This window comes from Aythya ferina (assembly GCF_964211825.1).
Source record: "Aythya ferina genome assembly, chromosome: 1".
In the NCBI taxonomy this organism is placed as follows: Eukaryota; Metazoa; Chordata; class Aves; order Anseriformes; family Anatidae; genus Aythya; species Aythya ferina.
In genome coordinates, this window is record NC_140296.1 from 96,311,493 (window position 1) to 96,336,844 (window position 25,352).

General features: G+C 43.4%; 2 long non-coding RNA genes across 3 annotated transcripts in view; both read right to left on the minus strand.

Annotated features, from left to right (window-relative positions):
* LOC311435833 overlaps positions 1 to 25,352 on the minus strand; it is a 129,422-nt gene that overhangs the window by 25,218 nt on the left and 78,852 nt on the right. Inside the window, exons 4-7 of one of the 2 annotated variants that reach the window (XR_014692429.1) lie at positions 13,625 to 13,772; positions 11,781 to 11,850; positions 7,961 to 11,689; positions 6,411 to 6,473 (exon numbers count right to left, since the gene is read on the minus strand). This is a non-coding gene — a long non-coding RNA (uncharacterized lncRNA). The remainder of the gene's footprint in view (positions 1 to 6,410; positions 6,474 to 7,960; positions 11,690 to 11,780; positions 11,851 to 13,624; positions 13,773 to 25,352) is intronic. The other variant, XR_014692428.1, reaches the window with a different exon arrangement.
* LOC311435838 lies at positions 1,115 to 4,157 on the minus strand. Its single transcript, XR_014692435.1, has 3 exons — positions 3,707 to 4,157; positions 2,833 to 3,013; positions 1,115 to 1,722 (listed from the first exon to the last, which is right to left on the minus strand). It is a non-coding gene; the product is annotated as an uncharacterized lncRNA (long non-coding RNA).

Here is a 25,352-nt window from a genome sequence, read left to right on the forward strand (position 1 = left end):
GGTGTAGTATCCTCACAAGGGGTGTTACACGGTAACAAGAAGAATTTTATACATCAAATATACCTTCCTTAAAGCCCACTTATTGTTTTTGGAAAGTGCTCAGTTCCTTCAATTGTTTTCCTATCAATAAATGTTCACTGATGAATATGTTCTCCATGCTGGTGACAGATTTCACCTTTAGAGCAGACAAACAGAAAGGTGGTGAGACCATGCAAACTCAACTGCTGCTAAGCTTTATGCTACCATGAATGAAAGGCATTTTGATGAGTGCCACAGTGTTCACTCCTGGCACCGAACAGCTCAGTAGCTGAGATTGTATGCAAACCAGCTGCTCTTCCAGGTGACATGTTCATTGTCCCTATAGGAACACTCTGCATCCAAATCCCACGCAAACATGCTGCTGGGAACAAAGCTGGCTTGTCTCCATAAAACATTCACAGTATTGAAACAGGAAGCTGATGCATTGTGTGCTATATTTTTTCCTTTACATTCCAGAAAAAAAGGATTAGAAAAGAAGGAAGATGTGAGCCATTAAGTCTACAGCACAATCATGTTGCGGTCAAGAACTGAGAACAAGAGCTGATCACCAGCTTCTTCAAGACCTGACAGTACATAGGAAAAAAAAAAAAAAAAAGATCAATGGCTATGGACTGAGTCTTCATGGCCAGACCTCTATCTGCTATGTGTTTGGGCTACTCCAGTAAAATCAGGCCAGGTTTCTTATGTTCAGGCTCACTCCCAGTCATTTTAGTGATTAACAAAGCACACAAGGCCACCACTTTCCCAGAGACCTAAAGTTGCCAGATACCTATATCAGTCTGAAAGTCCTAGACTGAATATGTTCAATGGGAGCAGAAAATGACTCTCTGCTTTTTATGTACATTACCTGTTTTAATAAACAGAGTTCCTACAAAAGAATCCCTCTGTGTCACCAAAGAAAATCCATATACTCTTCTTCTAAGGTGACGTTGTTCATGAATGGCACCTGTGTGCGGTCAGGTTTTTCTGCCTGTTACAAAGAGCTCCTAAGCTACATATATTAAAAAGCAGTTTTAAAGTAAGAAAATAGCTTGAAAGGAGTGAAGGCTTAAACAGAACACTATCTAAAGAATCATTCATGCCAGCTCAACAGCTTTTATTACTCCTGGGTCTGCTTTCTTGCAGACTTGGAGGAATAGAAGATATGGATAATGGCCACTCATAGCTTATATTTTGCCCTCAGTCAAAAAACTTCTCTATCTGTTTTCCATTTTTCACCAAACAGCCAAGCTCCTTATGTGCTTGTTGAAGGCAACTGCCCACTTCTTACAGAAACCCTAAAAATAAGACGCAGTGGTGATGCAGTCATACATAAACAATAGCTTGTTTTACAGAAGAACTGCTTGTTATATACTGTTTATAAACCAATCCCAGGCGTCTTTTCTTACACATACATCTGCATATAGTTATCAGTTTTGGCAAGGACAGCACAGAGCATGGTAAATCAGAGGTTCACAGATTATCTTACTGAAATTTATAATTGCAAAGGGCTTTGACTGATAAAAAAGACTGAAGCAATGCTCCTGATATATAAGAAGTTTCATCCATTTTGAAGCATGCCAACTAGACTCCTGGGCTCTGCAGTCTCTCTCTTCAAAGAAAGTGTCTTCAACCTGCACACCAGCATGAGCATAGCATATTGTCACAGCCAAGCTTCAGTTCCAGAAGCCCAGGGAGGAGAATCTGAAAGGGAATAATGAAGTGACTTCACAGGTTTTCCTGGGACACTTTTCCACTAGTGAAGCACAGTGTGGGAAAGCAGAAAGAACTCTGATTAAAGATGTAACATTGCCATTAGACGACAAGGCAGATGAGAGATGACGTTACCAAACATGACACCACAAAAACAAGAGAGAAAGACAACTCTCTATCAGACCAGTACAAGCAGTACGTATCCAAGTACTGCTTGGATACGTACAAGCAGTAGGGGATAAGACCCAGCGTATGGGTTGAACAGATAAGATCAGGACACTGAACACAATATTCCCTAGATTCTTTGTTGACAGAAAGTTATTAGGTATGTTTACATGTAGTGTAAGGCCAGAAAAATGGTGTTGCAGCACTTTGTGAGGTGGAAGAATGGGAAATGGACTAACAGATACTGGCCTCATTTCCTAAAGACAGAATTCCAGTATGGTCATATTATCCACATGTAAGTGTTCATCTCTTGTCCTCCTTTCATAATGTTTTCATCCAATGACTACATTCAGCCACAGCTGGCAGGCAAACAGCCATCTCAAAGATAGAAAATTCCTACGCTATTCGTGCAAATAGAGGGCAGGCAGAAGACAGAGACCCTAGAAGATCATTTGCCTTGGCCATACCATCCACTGCAGTATGAATTCACCTTGTAGTAAATATCACATGGGAAAGAAAGAGGCCATATACATGATGCCAATGGCCTAAGAGCTTCCATCAGATACTGCCTATTCCTAAATACCAAAGTCAGCCTTTGGATTCAAACCCATCAGAAAGCAGGACATATACGTTCAAAAAATCATGGCATAGGATAGCAATGTCTGTACATTAAGGATGGTTTACATTAAAGATGGCTTTGTTCACATTTTCCTGAACCTCTCTATTCCTGAATGCCCTTCTTCCATCTAGAAATTATTCCTATTTTAGGACATTTGGGGACATTTTTTGAACTTCCTATGTTTGTTTGGATTTCTGGACCTCTGGCAGATGCAGTGAGACCTGGGTAGCAAAGCTGACAGACTTCTGCGTATCACAGATATCTTCACTATATGGGCACACTCCACTATACAGCAAAGGTATCTGATCAGTAAGTACCTTGTGCAGGACACGTATCTGGCAGGTAGACCCCATTTTTCTGACCCATATTGTAGATGCCTGAACAACTGTTTAATAATTGGTCTTCACACGCAGTAAAAGTCCCACATGTTCTGAAAACGTTGGCTTTGTCAAGCATGTGCAGAACATCCTGTGCATCCTGTACTTCCATGGGCTAATTCTGAAACAACAATATCCATATTACTACACACAGAAAACCTCAAGAGCAAATATGTAAGAGCTAAACATGTCTGGCAAAGAGATTCTGGAAGATTTTTAATTAATCTGAAAAAAATAAATAAATAAATAAATGTAGAGACTTAAGCAACAGATGAGTAGAGGCTGAAAGTGATGAAGGCAGAGATAAGGTGGCTGAGAGGCCTCTAGGAGTTGTGATGAGGACATTAAGAATCTGGGCCCAGCGATGCCAAAGGTTCAGAGCCATTCATGAGGAGACAGAATCACAGAATGGTTTGAGTTGGAAGGGACCTCAAAGACCACCCAGTTCCAACCCCCTGCCATGGGCAGGGACACCTCCCACCAGACCAGGTTGCCCAAAGCCCCATCCAGCCTGGCCTTGAGCACCTCCAGGGATGGGGCATCCACAGCTTCTCTGGGCAAGCTGTTCCAGTGCCTCACCACCCAGAAGTAAAGAATTTCTTCCTTATATCTAAGGATCAGCAACACAGGCAAAGAATTATTTTGGGCAGAAGGATCTGGCCTACTGCCTGTTCTCCATTTCCTCCAGTGAAAAAGTTTTATGCAGCAATACAGCAACAAGACATAATCAAAACAGTGCTGGGTGATATAAACCACCTCTGTAAGCCTTTTCAATAAAAGATTTGAGTTGCAGGGTCTCACAGAGCCTACTCACCACTCCGCTGGCATTACAACCTAGCAGCAGCATTCCCAGCCACCGCCAGGCAAGCAAGCAAGCAAACAAACAAACAGCTGCCATGTTCTTTGCATTGTAGATGAACTCAGAAAAAAATACAGCTGCAATTAGTTGGCACGCAGCTGTCAAATTAAATCTTTTACTGCCCAGCTAGTAGAGCACAGAATTGTGGTTTACGCTGGATTTGAAGCAAGGGGCACCAAAGAAAGGGTTAACCCTACACCTGTGTGCATGTTCATAATGTGTATTTTTTCCTGAACACATTATTAGTCTGTTAGCTCATTTAGAGACCATAATGAAGTCATTATGATGCCACCAGTATATTTTGCCAGAAAGCTGGCAATCTTTAATCTGCTTCCTCTACAACATCTCACAAAGGAAGGGAGAAACCAAAACACTGATTTCAACTAACAATGCATTTATGTGCAGTGCTGGGTCCCAGCACATGCTGAGAAGAAAGTTCTTTTGTTTATTCCCCCCCTCCTTCCGACAGGCTTTACACAACAAGCAAAGCACAGAAGATTCCTCAATGCAGCACAAAGCCACTCCACCTTTTGCATGCTTTTCATTTTCTCTGCACCTTCCTTTGACCTTTCCTTCAGATGAGGCAACCGAAGATTAAGTTGAAAATTCTTTGAAAAAAGCCGTGAGTAATGAGTTGATGCTCACATATGCAATCCCCATAACTGCACGCTGCCAGACTCATGCCTTCTTGGAGAGACAACAATATACACTTAGCAGGGATTTGTAGGGTAAGTGTGCTAGGAAACAATGGTTGGCATGTCAACAAAGAGGATTTTCTATAGGAGTCAGGGGCAGGTAGGAGATGTGGGTGAGGACAAAGACAAAGAGGAGCCAATCCACCCCAGGCCAGTTGCACACTCACCAGGGTATGTGCATTTACAAACAGGGGGGTAAAAAATACTTTTGTCAGTCCCTGCTCTTGTTCCCTATTAAATAAACCCCACTGATTTCAAGCTCACATGGATAGCATTCAAGGCAGGTGTCCATGGGAGCTAAACAAGCTGAGTTTTCCCAATTAGCAATAGCCGAGATGTGACTGGGTCAAGTGATGGGGAACAGCTGAGCCACATCTATCCATCCTGCCATCCATGAGGTAACATAAGGCTTGTATAAAAAGCAGAGAGGTGAGTAGGTTGGGAAGCTGAATCTAAGGGCAGGTAACTACTATGAGTGTTGTCTTTTCTAAGGAGCCTGATCCAAATTCCAGTCAAGCCTCTTACTACTCTCATCATCTAAAAAGATATTTTAGGTGGGAGGTAATCTTACTCTTACCAACAAAATGCTGAAAAACAGCAATTCAATGACTTTGTCACAGTTAATTGCCAGGTGTTCGAGTCTCTTGTTTTCTGCTCACTGTCAAGTCCTCCTGAAGCTTCAATTCAAACTGCTTTCCTCAGACAACAGTAACTGAGTTACTAGATGATACCCCACAGGTGTAACTTCTCACAAAAGCTCCCATCAGCCACATCCAATGGCTGATAACAACACAGCAATGTTAGCATAAAGCTGGGGCACCAGCATACCTGAGACTGCTATCCTGTTTCAAGTGGCTAATGCCTGCAGTGCAGCTGATACCTTCCTGTGATGGAAGCCTGCAAACCACTATTTCAAGACAATATCCTTGTGCTAAAGCACTGGCAGCACAGCTGAATGCCAGCAGGGCTACTTGCTTTTGGTAGATGGTGCACAGCTGCCAACAGCTTGCTGGCACGCCACAGCGATCTGAGCATCCCCTCCCAGCATACTGCTGCATCACGGCCCTGAATTATGACTCTTTTGCTCTCCTCCAGTGCATTGACGGTGCACTGGTGAGAGGGTTATCAGTGGGTCCTAAACACTGATAAAAATGGAGATGCATGCTCATGCTGAGGGAGCAGAAAGCACTGAGGGGCCAGGGGGGCACAGTGAATAAGTGCAGATTGAAAAAGGAAGAGGCAATGAGTATATTGTGGGTTGCTTTTCAACAAAGCAAATTATTTATTTTCTCTAAATTTATATGTGCCACAGACTGCACAGCTAGGGGACTGTGCTCAGATAAGGAAGAAGAATAGACTTGGTGTTAAAACATGTGAGCAGAACCAGACAATGACTCTCGCAAGTGGCTCTGACCACCCAGCTCACTAGTGGGACCTTTGGGTGGGCTACGTGGAGCTATAGCCTCCCAGATAAAAGGGCACTCCAGTGTGGAGGAAAGGAGAAAGCCAAGAATGGGGTCATGTTCATCCTTGATCACTTGGGACACTCAGCACAGCGTGTGCGTGCTGTTCATATGGCAAAACCCTGGCATTTTGCCACTCTGTGTGGTCACATCTAGCTCTGAGAGGCCCTGACAGCTTGTGGGCTCCCCCATGCTGAGACCCCAGTGCCTGGGCGTACAGGCTCCTCACAGAGAGCCTGGGGACAATTAGATGGCTCCGGGAGGTGGTCTTGAAAGCAAATTAACTGAGACTCAGAGGAACAGAGCTAAGTGCCTGGGCCCAAGCAACTGTGCAAAACATGAGCAGGACATCTGCACCCCCACCCTAGATGTTTTCTGTGCTGTGTGCTTTGAACATGGTCCCAGAGCCACTGACCAATACTGGAACTGTCAACGTGAGACAAAGAGACCTCATCACCCACTCTGTGCTTAACAGCAGGGAGTGCTGAACTTAGCACTTACATGTGAGACGTAAGCAGTAGATCCATCCAGTGCACCCTGAAGTGATAGAGATACACCACACATCTTCCAAGGAGTCAGTGCAGGATGAAAAACAAAACAAAAACATGATTTTAACTAATAACACAAGGAGCTCTTGTGCAGATCTATCTTATGATCACACTGTCAAAACAGGGTAGCACTTTTTGGATGTCAAGGCTGACAACCAAGCAGCTGGAAGCTCTCAGGAAAACTCAAAACCTGCCAAATCAGCATTTTCAGGTGGGAATAGAAAGAGGGCATATCCAGGTTGGAAAAACAAAGCAAAAATAATAGCAGATGTATGACAGCCCTTTGGAGTACTGAAACTGGGACTGCTGTTGAGGAGCTTTGGCTGTGGCTGAGGAGGTGAGCTGCCCTGAGCCACAGCACAGGAGAGAGGCACAGCACCCTGTGCATGTACAATAGTCAGACAGTGGTGGAGTGCTGCCTCTCTTGTTACCAAAACCAAAGCAATAGATTTAGGTGCCTGAAGATCAGGAACATCAAGTTCTCTAGGATGAACGCCCTGTAGTTATCTCAGCCCACAGTTCTGGGGAACCACTTCCATGCTCTTCACTCCCGTGCCCCCCGGCAGCACTCTCAAATGACACTACCTGCCATGGATTCTACAAGCAGTCAGACACCCAAATACTGAAGCGATACAATCAGCAGTCAAACGGGAAGAGTCTTAAAAGTGCAGGGAAATGAAGACAGACCTCCTGAGGCTCACGTTGATCCCCTTAATCCTAAATCAGCTTTCTGCTATTTATATATATTCATTACATTAATTATTATTTCCTAGCACTACTGATTAACAATAAAATTTGCACCAATTTCTTTCTAATCCTGTTAACCATGAAGCCAGTTATTACTCTAAATGCTTTTAAGTGCACTTATTTTTAATTTTATATAAGCTATGTATATATCCTATAGTATGAATATATATGATGTATATTAGACTTTAATTTTATATCTATATACAGCTCTTTCATTCAAGATTGTGTGAGTGCATGACTTAGCCAAATGTCTTAGTTACTGCGTCATCTGTAACATTTCTAATGCTATTATCTCCTAGGCTTGATACCAGGTGAGTATATGTGTACTCTATACATGTATATGTGTACTCATGCAGTAGCACAAACATACAGGAAAGAGTTATCTGTACACCAAGACTGTGTATGTTGAAAAGATCAAACTTCAGTCTTCTCCTGCAGCAAACTTGGCTAAGAATATTCTACATTTAAAAAGAAATCAGAAATGCTGCTTGAAGAATTACTGAAATGTCAAGCAGCATATGAAAGGACTCTGTTTTCATGTCATCTCCATGCCCTAACTCCTTTCACATCCCTCAGGATTATCATTTTTTAAATTGCATTTAAAAAATAAAATAAAATAAAATAAGCTCAGTCATCTCAAGTGGATAATTTAAATGCCAAGTTCCTGCCTGGATTCACATTTTCTAGCTCAGTATTAAATCATTGAAAACAGATTGAATGGGGTGCCCTGTTTGGCAATCATTGCTGTTCACCTACCAACAGAACTCCAGTGTGGTCCTCTTCTGCAGGCATTTACCCATTGCCTTGACAGGGACTACTCAGGAGAGGAAGAACTTTTCAGGCCTGCTGTGTTTCCTTTTGTCTCGTCCTGCTATTAAATCTCTCTGGAAAAGAAACATCAGCATTCTGGAAGCTGATACTGTAGAAAATTCTGTGGTCCTTTGGACCCCATAAGTGCCAATTCATGTTTTGCTTACAGAAGCAAGAAAATGTCTTTTTCCTCTCAAATAGCATAATAATTTCTTTCTCCTTTTTGTGCACAGGACATTAAACAGTTGGACTTGTTTGTCATACAAGATCAAATTAAAGAGAGCATGACAAGTTAGTGTGTGACTTCTCTAAAGAATAAGAAAGAACTTGTGCTCACGTTCTTGCCAGCACCACCCACTTGTCTACCCTGGAAGGTCCAAGTGCCATTTCCCAAGGTGAGGACACCCTGGAAGGTCCAAGTGACATTTCCCAAGGTGAGGACGCCCTGGAAGGTCCAAGTGACATTTCCCAAGGTCAGAGTAGCTCACAGGTGCTCTCCAGTCCTGGGAATGGAGACGTGATTTGCCTCACTGTTAACCACAGCTAACCATGGCCATGCATTTCAAGGGTGGAAAAGTACTACACCAGCATTCCTGTGTCTCCTTGTTCCCACGTCTCTGAGCGTCCTCCCACACCACACTCTCTGCAAGCTGGATCCACTTGTAGTTTCCTCTGTTTGGAATTGGAAAGCAAATATTCCCCTTGGTCTGCTCCCAGCATAACCACTACCAGCTCCAAAGTCCTAGTTAACTTCTGCTGCTCAGTCGAAGCAGGATGTTCTTCCAAACATGCAGCAGCTGATCCAGGGGGCACAGCATATCCTGCTGAAGAGGAGAAAAACAGATGCCAGAGTTTCAGCTGCATCAATAGAGGTACTTGTGGTTGCAATGCTATTGCAAGCCTTCCAGGTTCAAGCATTTCCACAGCGGGCTCGTAGTGCCTGGGCAAGCCTCAGCACCTTGAAGAACCATGGCTAGCTGCACCCTGAAGTCCAGCAGCATCCCAGCTCCATGCCCTTGTTATTTGGAGCTCCACAAGGCATTTCCCAGCACTCTGACCCACTGCCCCATCTGTCTCCCAGGAAGACTTTTATGACCTGCCCCAGATGTAGGAAAAGAGAAAGGTTGGAGGGAGACAGAGATGGCAAAGAAAAGAGCAGGTATTAATATCCTTGGTGATGTCTGCACTTTATTTTCCCTTTTAATTTACAGCTTGGCACTTCAGCTGCAGTTGCTGTTTCCCAGATTGCACCTGGTTTGGGAGTTAAAAAAGAATATACTTTTTGTTTGTATTGGCCCGTAGGTCAGACTTGCTTGCTACAAAGTTTGTACTAGTTATGTATGTACATGTGAGTTTAATAAAGTTTGTTGTCTGTTTAAGCTCTGTTGTTGTCTACTCAATTGTAGGGAAGTGGGAAGCTGTCACTATGCCAGAATTTTTCTTATTGAAGTCTAACAAAACAGTGAGCAATCTAGACAAACCAATAATATGGCACCCTGTGTCCCCAAACCAGCACGCACTAAGAGCTTCATTAAAATTGATCTTGAATTCAGCAAGTAAATCAACACTCACCCAAGACAATACATTAAATTAATCAGGCACAAAATACCCCATACAGATCAGCAGGCCAAATGTTTTTCAAAAATAAGCACAACTGCAACTTTCAGTTCCTGGTCCATATCAAAGTACCATGATGTTTCACCACAAAGCAGCACATATAATTAGCAATCAATTACTCATTAAAATTGCCCCATGAAGCAAGCATGTGAGCACATACAACATCTCTAATTCCCTTTGGCTCACTGGGCTCTGGCCTGATTTCATTATAAAAGCACTTCTGGGGTGTGCGAGAAGGCAAAAGAATTGGTCCGGGCCCAGGACCCACTTCCTTGGCTGGGAGACTTTGTGGTGGGCACAGCCAGCCATGGCCACGAGCGCTGGCTCCCTTAATGCTCCTGGGGGCTAAGCCCTCCCTCCTGCCAGCCTCTACCATCGGCGAAACTGCCTCTTCTGCACAGGCCTCAGATTTCCTAGGTGCAGCTCCAAAGGCTGTGTTAGAAAGAGAGAGGACAGCATGGCTGCCCTCAAACTGGCCCAGCCCACTGGTGCCTGTGGCACTGGGGTAAGGCCCAGCTCCTCCTGGCTGGTAGATGCCCGGTCTCCCAGACCTCAGTGCCATCCACACCACCATGCGGCCCCACAGCTGCATTGCCCAGCAAATCCTTCCACAAGGAAGGGGATTAGTGCATTTGCAAGCCTTTGAAGGGCAAGCGAGGGCACCTATGCCACATGAGAGCCCCATCCTCTGCCATTATTCCCAGTATGCTCCTTCTCCTGCCTGCTGGAACATGACCCTCAATCAGCATCCCTCATGGGCAGCCTAACACTTGATTTTCCAACACCAGGTGGGGTGTCCTATTTCTAATGTAAGATTTCCAGGACAGACCCATGCTACATACCCTATTCCTGTGGTGCCCATGGCTTTTATCAACAAAGGGATCCTCTTTGTGGGGAAACCCCAGGGGAAAAAAAAAAAAAAAAAAACTTCCTATAATCCCTGCAGAAATGAATTAACCAAGTGACACACAGAAGGGCTGTAAAATGCACACACATAAAATAGCCTGATCGCTACAAAAACAAACAAGCAGTGTTCCTCAGGGATTAAGTGTACTGTAGGGACCCATTTCTGAGAAATTGTACCAAAAAATGAATCGATAACTATGAATGAAGACTGTGGACATCCTTCTTTGCAAAACATGTAATCTTAAGAAGTGTTGCTGCTCCTTGGCATGGCCCATCAAGTGGGGGTGAGAAGGGTTCACCTGCTACTGGGGGCTGAGCTTGTGGGTTTGGAGTCAGTGCAGGCAGCTCTGCAGAGCATTAGGCTGTGCAGGTGAGCCCCAAGGTGCAAGGAAGCCTGCTCAGACCAAGGGCTGGTAACATGGGCTGAAACACAGCCACCCAGGGAACAGGGAGCATTCAGGAAAGGGAACTCAGCAAGGTGACTCATGGTCTCATTTTATGCCACTGGCTTTTAGATAGACACCATAGACACCAAAAAAAAAAAAAAAAAAAAAAAAAAGAGAGAGAGAGAGATTTATATATTGGCACCTCATTTGCTAGGAGAACAGCCTAGAAATATTTATGATTAAAAGGAGTGATTGAGCAGTGACATTCAGTGTTTCCATTTTTTAACAATTTCTGTTTTTTTTTTTTTTTTTTTTTTTTCTCCTTTTTTTCTTTGTGGTCTTTGTAAAAACATCAGAATAATAGCAATTTATTAAGAACTGGCATTCACTCAAAATAGTTTCCCTTAATGTGAATGCTCTTACTGACATTGTAAAATTTATTTACAGTTTCTCTTTTTTCTTCTGTTCATTGTTTGGATGTACCATAGGACACCAATAAAAAAGGTTATTTATGCTAAACAGATGTACTGTGAAAAGCCAGATGCAACATGGATGATAACCAGCAGCTGAGCAGGCCCTGGCAGATAAACTGCCTTTGACTATGGGTTTCCTTCATATCCACCACTGTTGCAGCAGCTTCTCTGTCACTTACACAGAGGTAACCCAACCCACTGACTTCCAAAGTCTAAGGAATAAACAAAGTGAGCATCACCTCCAAAGTGCTGTGATTTCTGAGCCTCCTCATGCCTCCTAATGCCTTTATGATCTGGTAAAAAGAAAAAAAAAAAAAAGTGTTTAATACAAAGCAACATGAACACCCTAAGATAGTCTACAGAAAGCTGAAGTGCTGGATTTACCTCAGACATATTCATCTCCAGAGCTGGTCCCTCTGGGCCAGATGGAGAGTGTCCTGACAGTGCCCAATGCCTGTAGACACAGCAAACACATCATCTTTTCCTATTCAGAAATTGTGAAACAAACACAAGCAGCGTTCTCACATCAAGATGCACTCAAACTGCAACCCATGGTGCCTCAGGTGGACGCAGGCCCAAACTACAGCGCTTAAGATCAAGCAAGGGACAAACACATGAAACCACACAGTGCTCAAGGCTGCCAGACACCAGTTCCCTGTGCTGTCAGTGAAGAAGGATGCAGGAGGCACGCTACAGGTGTGCTGTGCTGGCTTCACAATTTCTTCTCCCCTTTGACTGCCTTGGGAACCAGGGCCTGGAGAGTAGGTGGTCTGACCCATGCATCACTCTCTTGGCCAAAGACATCAAAGTAGGCAAGCAGGATACAGCTGGATACTCCTACTTTCTCCTGAATATGAGTGGTTCCTCTGGCTCTCCCCACAATTCATTCCATTGACATTGTTCAGTTCTCATCCTATAAAGCATTCATTTAACTTAGAGGGGAAGAAAAAGTCAATTAAAAGGAAAAAAAAAAAAAAAAGTGCAACAATGAATTTTTAACATATTGTCCCAAACAGAAAGCTGGACCAGGTGCAGGCTCATGATTAGGATCAAGTGACGGGAAGAGATCCAAAGTGTTCAGCTGAGCTGATTGCAGAGGCCTGGCTTTGAAGGCAGTGTACAATAAAGCAACTCATTAATAGCTGGACTTTCACCTTCCTGGCAATAGATGAGTCATGCATTTGAGAAGGTCAGTGCCTTGGATTTTAAGAATGGAAGAGAAGATCAGGATCATTTAGTCTGTGTTACACAGGACACAGAATTTTCTTTGAGCATTAAGGTAGCATGAGGCTAACACTTCTGTCTTGTATACTAGTGATTTAGTACTAGCACTGGCCAGAAGGGAACTGCTGACCCAACCAGCAGCTAAATGTATCAACAACGGTAACAACAGCACTTTGCTAAGATCTGGGTATTTGTTGCTTTTCTTATGTTTGTCACTTTTTTCATCTGCGGCCAAGCTTTCCAGTTCGTAAAAGAGATTCCATAAGAGCAATCTGATCCCTTGTTTACAGGATAGTCCCTGTCTTTGCATTATCCCTAAAGCCCCAGATCAGCAATGCAATTAACCTTCTGAGAAATGCTCTCAAAAGCACAAGTAGTCTCACTCTTTTTCAGCACATCACTTGCTGTCAAAGCATCAACAAAGCAAGAGAAACAGTTCTTTACGGTACGAGGTAATTTGAGCCTATTAGGGGAGCAGCCACAAGAACATTTTGACTGCTATTTTCAAAACACAGGGAAGCAACTGCTTCATTGCATGATTGGACCAGGCAACAGAACCCCACTGCTGTAAAACTGGGCCATCTTGAGAGCTTCACCCTGTGTCTGATGGGGAATGTAATGAATGCATTTGGCTTTTGAGGGAGACACTCGTAAAAAACAAGAATTCTAGTGTATGGCAATATGTTTGACACATGAGATGCACTAGAGAGAAGAATGAGGGGGTTGTTGGGAATACCAGAGTAAAGTGGGGGAAAAAAAAGCTCCAAAATAAGCTGTGGAACATTTCTATATCCTACCTTGCCAGCAAGCACCAGCCTGCTCTCAGAACAGAACTGGTTTTAAATGTGTTAGCACGTTGCTTGGGCAGAAATGGTTGATAAATCTTGAAGCCAATTAAGGGGAAAAAAATAGATAGGACCAAACAGTGCTAGGGCCTTCCTCTCCACAGGAAAGAAAGAAGCATCTAGAGAAGCTTCCAGATAATACATTTAATATTCACATACCTCTTCCGCCCACTCAGTGTGGGTGCACTGGAATGACTTTGCTAGCTTCTATTATTTCTCTTGCAAGAAAGATCCTTGTAAATGAAAGAGAGTGTCCAGGTGACAGAGTTCCATATATTCACAGCTTTGTATCTTCTCCTTCAAAAAGCTTTGGAGAGAGAAAATGCAGATCAGCCTCCAAGTTGCATCTTCTTTCCTGAAGTAGTCTTTTGGCCCTTTTTCTCAATACTAGGTTTGGAAGACATCTCTACCCCCTTGAGAGAGAAAAGAAAACCATAGGCTTTCCCAGAATAACCACATATACACAAGCTTCCCTTCCCTAGAGGAGAAGGAGAAGGACTCAAAACCTCTAAGATTGTTTTAGAACTTTTATGGCACTTAGCCAGAAATTTCAAGAAGAGTTCATGTGGCCATAAATCAACTGAACTGGTCAATGTGCAGAGACAACTGACCAAAAGACTCACCCAATGCTAGATGATTCACATTTCTGAGAAAGCCAGGAAACTAAAGATTTTGCCTTAAAAAGCAATGGGTTCCTTAACATTTCTTAGAGTCATAACATTCTGCATGAACTTTCATGATTACAGGGACCAGCATAGCTGTATTAATGAAGAAGCTACTTTGAAGTGTATGTAGATATTTCTTTCAGTGCTGGCAAAATGACAAGTACACACCAGGTGACCAAAACCTCAACAACCTACACACTTAGCCAAAAAAAACTTGCACAAATATTCTCATAAACTCTTCCGCTCTGCTAAAAGATAAAGACTAGAATCTTTTTGTCTGGTATATCTCCTATTCCCATGTATTTTTATGTCAGGAAACTCTATATTTGTCTCCTTTCAAAATGAGTTCCTTTTCTCATGACTATGAAGGCCATTTTTCTGAGGCAGAACTAATGATTCTGCTTGTCTCAATTTATATTTTAATTGTAATTAACGTTTAGAGTAAGCAAGGCTCTTCTGAAAAATCAGTAGTCTTGAAGACATATACACTCCAGATGGATGTACAAAGGGATTTTGTGGAAGTGATATCTTATCCCGTTTATTTTTAAGGAATAAATATAAATATCAGCAGCAAGTACTAGGGACTTTTAAACATGCTGAAGTATTCTGTATTCTGATTAGATTCTTCACTGCTTGTAGAAATGCTGTGAATTGGGAAGAGGGGACTTTCACAGTGAGAGTCAAAATGTGCTTGGCTGCTCTTAGATGGCAGACTGTTATCCTTGACTCTGCTGTCCTTGTGTAGAGTACCTAGTGCTGTATTTTAAACATTTTTGAGGAAAACATCCTTATGCTCCCCTCTCTATTCAGCAGAGTGTCAGACTCAAGTTTCCAGATAATGTACAGAAATCAATCACTTATAACATCAGTGGCCCAGAGACTAAAACAGCTTTTACTTCAGTTTTAACTAGGAAAGACAGGTGTTGGTAAATGTCTGTCGTGGTTCTGCTCGAGTGGGCAGCCGAGCTCCACCACAGCCGCTCTCTCACTCCCCCTCCTCAAAGAGGAATGGGGAGAAAATATGTGAAAAGGGGCTCAAGGTTTGAGATAAGGACGAGAAAATCACACAATAATTATTGTAACGGGCAAAACAGACTCGGCATAAGGAGATAGTAAGATTTATTGCCTATTACTAACAAGCGAGAGAAGTGAGAAAACAAAGGAAAAAGCAAACCAAAAGCACCTTCCCCCCCATCCACCCTCTTCCACCTCCTCCCCCTGAGCAGCGCAGCGGAACGGGGGAATGGGGGTTATGGTCAGTCTACAGCACTTCTTCTCTGCCGCTCCTTCTCGGTCACTCTCGTCCCCTGTGCTGTGGGGTCCCACCCACGGGATGCAGTCCTTGATGAACTGGTCCGGCGTGGGCTTCCCACAGGCAGCAGCTCTTCCAGAACTGCTCCAGATATGGGTCCATACCACGGGGTCCATCCCTCAGGAGAAAACTGCTCTAACCTGGCTCCCCTATGGGCAGCAGCTCCTGCCAGGTCACCTGCTCCTGCGTGGGCTCCTCTCCACGGGCTACAGGTCCGGCCCGGAATCTGCTCCGGCAGGGGTCTTCCACAGGCAGCAGCCTCCGTCGGTGCAGGGCCACCTGCTCCACCGTGGTCTCCTCCACGGGCTGCAGCATGGAACCCTGCTCCACCGTGGCACTCCATGGGCTGCAGGGGGACATCCTGCTTCACCATGGTCCTCACCACAGGCCTCAAGGGACTTCTGCTCTGGCGCCTGGAGCACCTCTCCCCCTCCCTCTACACTGACCTTGGCACCTGCAAGGCTGTTCTCTCACTCCCGGCTGCTGTCTGGCGCAGCGTTTTTTTCCCTGTCTTAAATATGCTCTCACAGAGGCGCAAACAACATCACTTATTGGCTCAGATCTGGAAAACAATGGGGCCCTTCCCAAACATGGGGCAGCTTCTAGATCTTTCTCACAGAAACCACCCCTATGGCTCCCTGCTACCAAAACCTTGCCACGTAAACCCACTACAATGTCCTAGGTAGATCTCCCTTGAAGAAGTGGCCGAATTATTTAAGCAATCAAAGATATCGGCTAGCTCAATGTCACATCTCAGTAGTGTAACTCACACAATCCTGCAACTGGAGATGCTCATGGAGTCTGTAAGGCACTCTCTGTTTGGTGGCCCCATGGTAAAATGATGTGAACAGGAGATGTGCACTAAACAGCAGAGTTCAGGCCCACACCGTATGACAGATGACCACAATGTGCATGAAAGTAGCTCAGGCTTAATGTCTGGGCATTACCTCCTTCTGAGGTATTCTGTTTTTTGGTAGACCAATACCTGGATCATCCTGGTTTACAGCAAATGAAATGCCTTCAAAGAAGCTACTATTGGTCCTTCCTGGGTTCTGCCTTACCTAAAAATCAAAACACTGAAGACATCCATCTATGAAAGCTGTATCCTCCACTGGGTCATCAAAGCATACCTTGAGCACAATTTTTGGCAGCTGGGTTGTATCATAACACAAAACTTTACCTTACAGGCAGATAAACTGACCAGTTTGTAGACAGATTGCTAGTAGATTGACAATTTTAGGGCTTCATGCAGTGATGATGCAGGACTTTGTAAGATAACTTGAATGCCTCTATTTATTTTAAACATCCTATTGAACCTCTGGTTATAATGCTTAGGAAACAGCAATGCAAACACATAGGTAAAGAAGCAAGGAGTTTTACAAAGTCACACATCAAAAACTGAAACTTCAAAGATCAGCTTCAGAAGAGCCATGTTGATTTATAGGAGATGGCCCACATGTATCTAATGCAATCTACCGTCCAGGAAAGACATCTCGTATAAGGTAGTTGCCCAAGACAACAGAGCACTCAGAGTCAGTGACCATACAGGGCGCTCCCAGTTCCAATATTCCAAAATTCCTTGAAGCTCCATGAAAGACCTGGGGCAGAAAGCTTAAACTTTTGCAAAAAAAAAGTTCATGCTCAGCTGGTGACTATAGTAGATAGACACTTTGGAGTGTTTTTATTTTTAAATGTTGCCCTCCACCACCATGAAGCTAACCAGTTTGTAGGAATCAACAAGTCAGAGTAGGCATCTCTTGCTCCATGAACAATGTGGTTAGCTCTGCATTACAAGGTTTCACCAGTGCTTTTTAACTACTGTGTGCTTTTCTAAATTGAAGACCAGACACACTGGTCAGCAAAATGAAAAGACAGAGCCCCAGGCAGCATTCAGTTCATAAGTACCTGCCAATTTGTTTTGCAATTGCACTGTTATTTAAAAATGACAGTGTTGAATTAAAAAAAGTTTCAGCTGGGTATGGAACTTTGCAGCTCCGTGGCAGATCTGCCAGGGCTCTCTATCTGCCAGCCCATAAAACATTTTGTGATTGAACATGCCAATCTAAATTAACTGGATTTAAGGTCAAGTGGCATTCACAGCTGAATGTGGTGCAGAAACCCTGAGAAGGAATAGCAGCAATATCCCCTATACCTGTAAAGCATACTGAAAATAAAGAAATAAAAATTAAAAAAAAAAAAAAGAAAAAATTCACTCGCTGTTCTCATGTTCTTTTTTATGAGGTTGAGCAATATTTATTTGAAAACTGTAAAACCACAAGTACTTGGCATCTGCCCCCTTCGATCGCAGCATAGTTTAATGTAGGGCAGGGGCATCATTTAGCTGCTTTTAGCAAAGTTAAAATTGGCCCTTTGAATCATTACATTTTTTCTCTGAAACCCATCTGTACATGGATATGCTGAGCCACCACTTTATATATAAATATATATATATACACACCTTCTCACATTTTTTCCTTGGCTTTCCAATATTGAGGAGAGCCAACTGAAGCCAATAGACCAACCATTGGCAAAAATGACTGAAATGTCATCAGCATACAACGTGGCCACAGATGTATCCCTTTGCTTCCTTCTACCTTAGTTTGCAAAAATGTCTGCTTGCCATCCAGCTCAAACACAGGTACTGAAGCTTGATTAATATCTTTTTCATAGATTGAGATCGTCATATAAACAGTGCTTATAAAAGGTCTGATGTGGAGATTCATCATTATTTTATCAGGCCAAGTCCTGACATCATTGCAGTTTTCCACTGAGGGAAGAAAATGATCTTGGCTTCAACAGCAGTTTTGCCTCATTAAGGTCTGAACCAAAACACACTGAGGCAGGACTTCAGGATCTGTCCAGAGATGATTTAGTCTTAGGACAGACAAGTTGTACTAATGAATTTCACCACAAAATAGCTTAGTTTCAATTTCATCTATCTGCCACATCTAGGCTACCCTATTGCAGGTTGGCCAGCCTGCACAGCTATAAACAGTGAGGTGGCCTGCTCTTTTGTTCAAAGGAAAGGCTTTGTTAATGATTGGATCTAGAAACAGATGATCACTCGACTCATAGCTGCTTGGTGCTTCTCCTCTTAAAAAAATATCCTGGGCTATGGATGATCTCAGTGTAAAGAGCTCTTCCCACCTGGGTCTTCACTCTCTTCACAGCTTCCAGCAGGGCAAAGGGTATGACCAGAGTGCATTTGTATTTTAGCGAGTACCAGCTCCTGAATGGTTCTGTTCTCAAGAAAGTCATTTCGTCTAAGGAATGACCTTCAACAAACGAATGCCGTTTAATCTAAGTAGGTCGCTTTGTCAGCAACGCTACAGTTTTAATGGAAATGTTTCCATTTCAAGACAAATGTTCCATACCCTGATGGTTGTGGTACTGTGTTTGGCACATGGAGTCCTAAATTCAAGTCACCCAGATTGAAGCGCAGTAAAGGTCTGGAATGAAAAACGTCAGCGCTGCTTCAGGCAAAGCAGGGACTTGAAACCAGATTTCCTGCATGCCAAGCCAGTAACTCAACCATCAGGCTTTGGATCACACAGGTCTTGTCCATGGGCCAGCCAACCCTGAAAGTAACTGTGGGAAGAAACTTCTAGTCCTGTTCTAATCACTGCAACTGGAAGCAAAACAACTTTGGATTTCATGATATCTGGCTCTACAACCTTGTCTCCTTATGAGCTATTCCAATACAAGCTTGTTCAGTTGAGGGCCTGGATCAATTACGTGATTTCTCCCTCGAATCCTGACAGAGATGAGGAATATTAGTACTATTTTTTTCTTGTCTTATAACATGTTCGCTGCATGCTTCCATCAGATTAACTTAGACTACCCAGGTAGAAACAAGATTTTTATTGTTGTTGTTGTTAGAGCTGGTCAACCAAATCAATGAATTTCAGTTATATCGCAACTATTTCAGTATGATGGAAATTTACTAGTTTTCAAATATTTCAAAAACACACGATAAAATCCATTAATATTGGAACACCTGGTATTGGAAAAACACAGCCATTAGAAACAACAAAGATGAATTCTTGTAGACACAGGTCTATGGGTTCCATGTTTGTGCTTTCTAGTAGAAAGTAGATCCTGCATGGAATGAAGAGAAAATCATCCCTGTTTCTGGGTGACTCATGTTTTGAAGTGCTTCCATCCTAAGTCCCTTTGTCCTTCTGGCCGAAGAATTAGTCAGAGTGACGCACAAATTTATCACTTCTAGTTGCATTGCAACAGTCCAGTGCATCTATTTTGGAATAGGAGAGATCATGAAAGTCACACAGATGATCTCTTGCATGAGATTTCCAGGTACCAATAAATTAGAGAGGCCAACACTTCCACTGCATACAGATCTTAGCAACAAAAGTGAAGCTAGTTTTCACATATTTCTTTTTCACTTTTCCACTGTATGCATTTGTTTATGTACACGTCCCTTTAAGAACTGAATTTTGAAAGCATGAGATACTCACATTCATACATAGTTAGTGTCAACTGAGCATATTTAACACTACTAAAATTGTCAATGTCTCAATAACAAAGGCCTAAAATAAAGTACATGAAACTCAAGCAAAAGAATAAAGAGTTTAGTTTATTGCAAGCAATATCCATTTTTAACAGCAAACCCTGATCATAAGAATAAATATTTATCTCCTGAGATATTTTGCGTCACTGGATAAGCAGAAATATCCCTTTGCTATCTAAGAATGAATAGCATTAGGTGAGCTGCTATAGTGTTAGTCATCTTCTGTGATATGTTGAATGGGACAGATGGATCGATATTTTGTGCATGAGGGAGTGTCACTACTCATTTATTTCCTGTTTATCTGCCAGACCAGCTAAACCACCAGCTAATACACAAAAGAAACAAGACAGTATAAATGGCTGACAAACTGGCTGGCTAATGAAAACCAAGCACTACTTCACCCAACCTCACAACAACCCCTACACAGCAGCACTGGGGGTGCTTTGATTTGGCCCACTGCGATACAGGGAACATGCCAAAGCCAACTTGGCTCTTGCTTGCCACAAGCTCCCTGTACAAGGTGGAAGTCAAGGGGAAGTGGACAGTGCTGTTAGCAGTATATTGATGGATCCTTTCTTCTGTTGATTCTGCAAGGTGAGTCACCAGAGATTCCAAATCCCACCTACAATCTCATTAAAGCTCTGCAGCGTGGTAGTCAAACAGTGCCACTTTGGAAATGAAAATGAAGACCCTGGAACTTTAAACTTATCTGGATATGGAAGACAAAGTTACCACGTTTACTGAGCCAGTGTGATCCACTTCCCTTTAAGCCCTACCTCTCCTTGAGTCCGTAGTCATAAGCTTGGGAAATAGGGGTGGGCCTCTTGTCCAGCTGGACTTGTCGTGATCTCCATGGAATCACCCCATCCAGTTGATAATACATACCCAGAGTTACCCCCAGGCTTTTGAAAATGTCTGTCCTTCCCCTAAGGTTGTGAACAGGACTCCTCAATGCTGAAAGGTTCACAAATTGCCTGGGCTTTTCTCACACAAAATGGGGTTATTGAGCTATTCCCAATGGCTCTACTAAACCTGTACTACTATCCATACTGGTAGTACTAGCCTGTATCTGTACTGCTAGCCATATTCTCAGTGACAGAAGACAGCACCGGGACCACCTGATAGTCTCAGAGAGATCTAAGGCTGGGTTGGCCCACATGGCTCTACGTCCATGTTAGAAGATAGTACAGTGGTCTTGTTTTTCCTCCACTGGCTGACCTTCTCAATTTCAGAGGTCAGTTGCCTCCCCACACTCTCTGCTGCATGTAGGCCCACATACCATACTGCTACCATGAGAAGATATTCAGTGACACGTCCAAAATATCAGCAGGCAGCACAGACAAACAATCAAGCAAAATATTTTCTCTCCCACGCTAGGCTCCTACCCCGTCAGAGGCAGCTTCCAGGCCACCCACCTACTTCAGGTTCTCCCGCCTGTCCCTTGCATCCTGCATGTCCCTCTTGTCACCCATTCCTGTTCCTCTCTCTCAGTCCTATCCAGCAAATACCTAACAAATTCTTGTCAGTGCTGGATAGTTGCACAGAGCTGATTGGCAACTGGCAGGTATTGAAGAGAGACAGCTGCAATGGAAAGAAACAGTAAGTCCATTAACAAAAAAAAAAAAAAAAAAAAAAAGTCATAGTGATTACAAAATTTAAGGCTACTCCAACATACCCAGGCTATCGCAACATACCTGGTCTGCTTTTACAATGAGAAGCTCTGGTATCAGCAGAAAAAAGGCACCAGAAATTGAAAGGGTGGCCAGCAGCCAAGTAAGAATATACAGACACTTAACACTTCTCTGTTAACAGCAAGGGCAGCAAAACTATAAAAGAGTTATTGCTAGTTCAGTGGGTTTACAGCACAGAGAAAGCTGTTGCTTTTCTGTCAGGATAGCTGTAAACAAAAAGCCCTTGAACAAAGGAAAGAGACAGAGCGATGCATGCATTTTCCTGAGGTGGCAGCAGCACATCTGTAGGGCTGGGCCAGGACATCCACCACCTTAACTCAGAGGGCATCCACCCTCCTGGGCAGGGAGAAGGGCAAGTGCCAGAGCAAACCCAACAGCACTGCTCTGCAGGGAAGGCAAGGAAGGTAGCCAGTGGTCTGAGTGGGAAGGAAACCAAGGAAAGTCAGCTCCTCAGATGCAGGAGACACAGAAAAGCTTGAGGATGCCAACACAGATGAGGTGGTGATGAAGGGGAGAGGGGGCGGGAGGAGGGAAGACTCAGCCCAGAAACAAGATCTCCACAGCTGGCCAAGACACTGATCCCAGCCACATGATGTCTGTGTGGGAAGAAGGAGCAGGAAACAGGGAAAAGGATGGTCCCAAAAATACCTTGGGGGGACATGAACAGGAACAGGCACCAAGATGTAAACTCAGGTGTGCATCTCCAGCTGGTCTGGTAACACTTTGTGCACACCCACCAAGCTTCCTCCACAGCCAGCACAGGTCAGTTAGCCCCATATCCACCAGCGTACAGGGAAACCACCCCCTATTTATCAGGGCAAGAAAGCACACACGGGCAGGGCTTGATAAGTTGTTCTACTTTCGTAGAACTTAAGTAATTAATTTGTCTTTGTCTCTATATTGTGAGTTGAATTACTCATAACAGGTTTCATCAAAGGGGTGTAGCATCCCAGAGAAAACAAGACTGACTCTGGATTCTTCAGCTACAGTCAGACAGGACTAAAAATGTTAAATAACAAACAAACAAGCAAGGAAACAAACAAACAAACAGAAAGGTCCTTAAAGTTTTTTGGTTGCTTTAAGAGTCCTGGAAAAAATAGAAGATAATACAAGGAAGGAAAAGAAAGTTTATAAACCACTGAAAGTAAAAAGCCAGGCAAATAGTACATGAATACCAAGCCAGAGTGGGACTCACGTCTAGAAAGCAAGCTACGATTTAATTATTTGCTGTTACTATAATTTGAGCTGACTTTAGTAGGCAGATGACCTCTCTATAGTGTTTGTCATATCCTTGCAATCTCCCAGTTAGCTGCTGCTGCCAATATCTAGCCCAGGTGGCTAAAAGCATAAATCAGCTCTTGACTTAATCACCAATTATTTGAAAACCTGTTGTATTAAAACTGTATGTGCAGAGACTTTGTAACTAAATAACATCAACAAAAAAGGTCTGGGATACTTCTAACCATTTTGTTGTGCTTCCAGGTTAGAGAGAGAGAGAGAAAGAGAGCAAAAAAAAAAAAAAAAAAAAAAAAAGGAGGGGGAATTAAAAACTAACATTAGTCCAAACCCTTAGAGAGCAACATGTAACAGCTTGAGACAAGAAAAGCATGCAGAACTTGGCACTGAGCATTGTGCTACAAAACAAGGAACATACACTTGAACACATTTCCAGATCTCCATGCAAGAAAAATACCTATTGCCCAGAGTGGGTTAGCTGAAAGGTTCCCAGACTGCAAGACACATTTCCCAGAGAAAGCCTTTAGCCAACACCCAACTCTTGAAAATGCAAGAGGTAACCCTGGAAGCAGATCCCACTCACAACGTTGTGGCAGGAATGGCACCTAAATGCTCACAGACCATGTCAGAGGCAATATAGCAGAAAGCAAGTCTGCTTTGAGAAGATAGATGCACTTACTCCCGTGATAAATGCATCCAGGACCTCGAAGAAATAGACAAATGAATACTTACATATTAGTTAAATACTTATTTATTAGTTCCAGTGTTTCCTGCTGTCCTTTTTGACCACTGCTAATTGAGATTCAACCCTGCTGCTCATGGCCACTGTGAATCTGTTCACAGCTTTGTCACCAAAGGAAGCACCTGGGCCAGTCTCACCCAAATCTCAGGCTACCACCCACCCGGGTCAATAAGGAAGAGCAACTTTTCTAAGCCCTATGATTCAGTCACTCTGATTTATGGTCCTAACAACAACACAAGAAAGCGGTTTTTTTCCTTCCCCATTTCTAGCCCATCTTAGCTTTTGAATACAGGCCTTACTGAGAGGCAAATCCCACATATTTCTGAGGCCTCACAAGCGGTTTCTTGCCTTCTGTAAGGAATAATGCTGATATCCTTGAGCTCCATGTCAGAAAAATGAAACATTTGGGTCATTAGCAGATAATATAACAAGTTATGTGGTAGCAACAGACATCTTAATTATGGATGCAAAACCACCACTGAGAACTTGTGGGGAACAAAACTTGTGCTGCTACATGACTGCTCCACTTCTTGTGTGAAATTTATAGATGTGGAAAATATGTTCCTTGGACCACAAGAAAATTTCAGTTCTGGGTTCCTTTCAGAAGAAAAGAAACCTGAGAAGACCCAAACATTTGCCATCTTGTTTAACGTGGTTAATGTAGATACTAAATGTGATTTCAAGTCAAGAGATTTTTCAAAGACTCTCCAGGTGCCATGCCAGAATGGGCTTAATGTTGGGTCAAACTGCACGAACAGAGGTGGAGTGAGACACTTTACTGGAGGAGGTTGTTATGCTGCCTCTAAGGAAATTGCCTCAGAACTGGGATGTCGAGACAGTTTTTGGTGATTGTCCCACTGGCAAATATTGCCAAGCAATAGTCAACACACACCAAATTTATCCACGAGGAGTATTTTTTCGCCCACATTGTTGGCATTGCAGGTTTGAAATCCAAGGCAACCAAGGGTATCAGTAGAGGAACATGAAGATCTACGGCCTGCCAGAACAATTCTTAACATTCACGGCCAGCTCCTGTGAGATTTACATGGCTCCTTTCTAGGGTATTTGCTAGCCTCTCCCACCACATCTTACTGGGGACACACAGGGCACAGAGCCTCCAGGAAGTCTCTTGGGCTACCAGCACTGCCAGAGAAATTAATCTGGCTTACAATGCACCCGGGTGCTGACTCCAAGAGGCTCTCAGGAGAAAGAGGGAAGCCAACACAGGCCTCTGCCATGAGAATACTTCTCACAGTCTGCTCCAGCAGAAGTAGACCAAAGGCAGCTATTTCATGGCAGCTTCCTTCTTTTCTGGACGCTGCTTGGGACACATGGACATGCCCATATGCACAGGATGAGTAATGCATGAGCAGCCCAAGAGCTCTCCATGAGTATGAGGGATTGTTCTGGATATTCCAAGCTACAGCTTACTGAGCAGGTTAAGGTCGTTTCAGCCTGCCAGGCTTATAAGGGTGCATGCCACATTTAGAGCTTAAAGAGCATTGATCAAAAGGAACAAGCATGAAGCTCTTGTTGTCTACTTGGTGTTCTGATCAAGCCTGGGCAAACTGGCATCTCCTACAATGTGGTTGTCTGGGAAGCCACAGTCCTGACCTCCTTCCTCTGCATCTCAGAATGGGTGACAGCTTAAAAACATGAGTTTGAGAGAAAAAGACAAAAGCATCTTTACTCCAAATGACTTCTATATGGGAT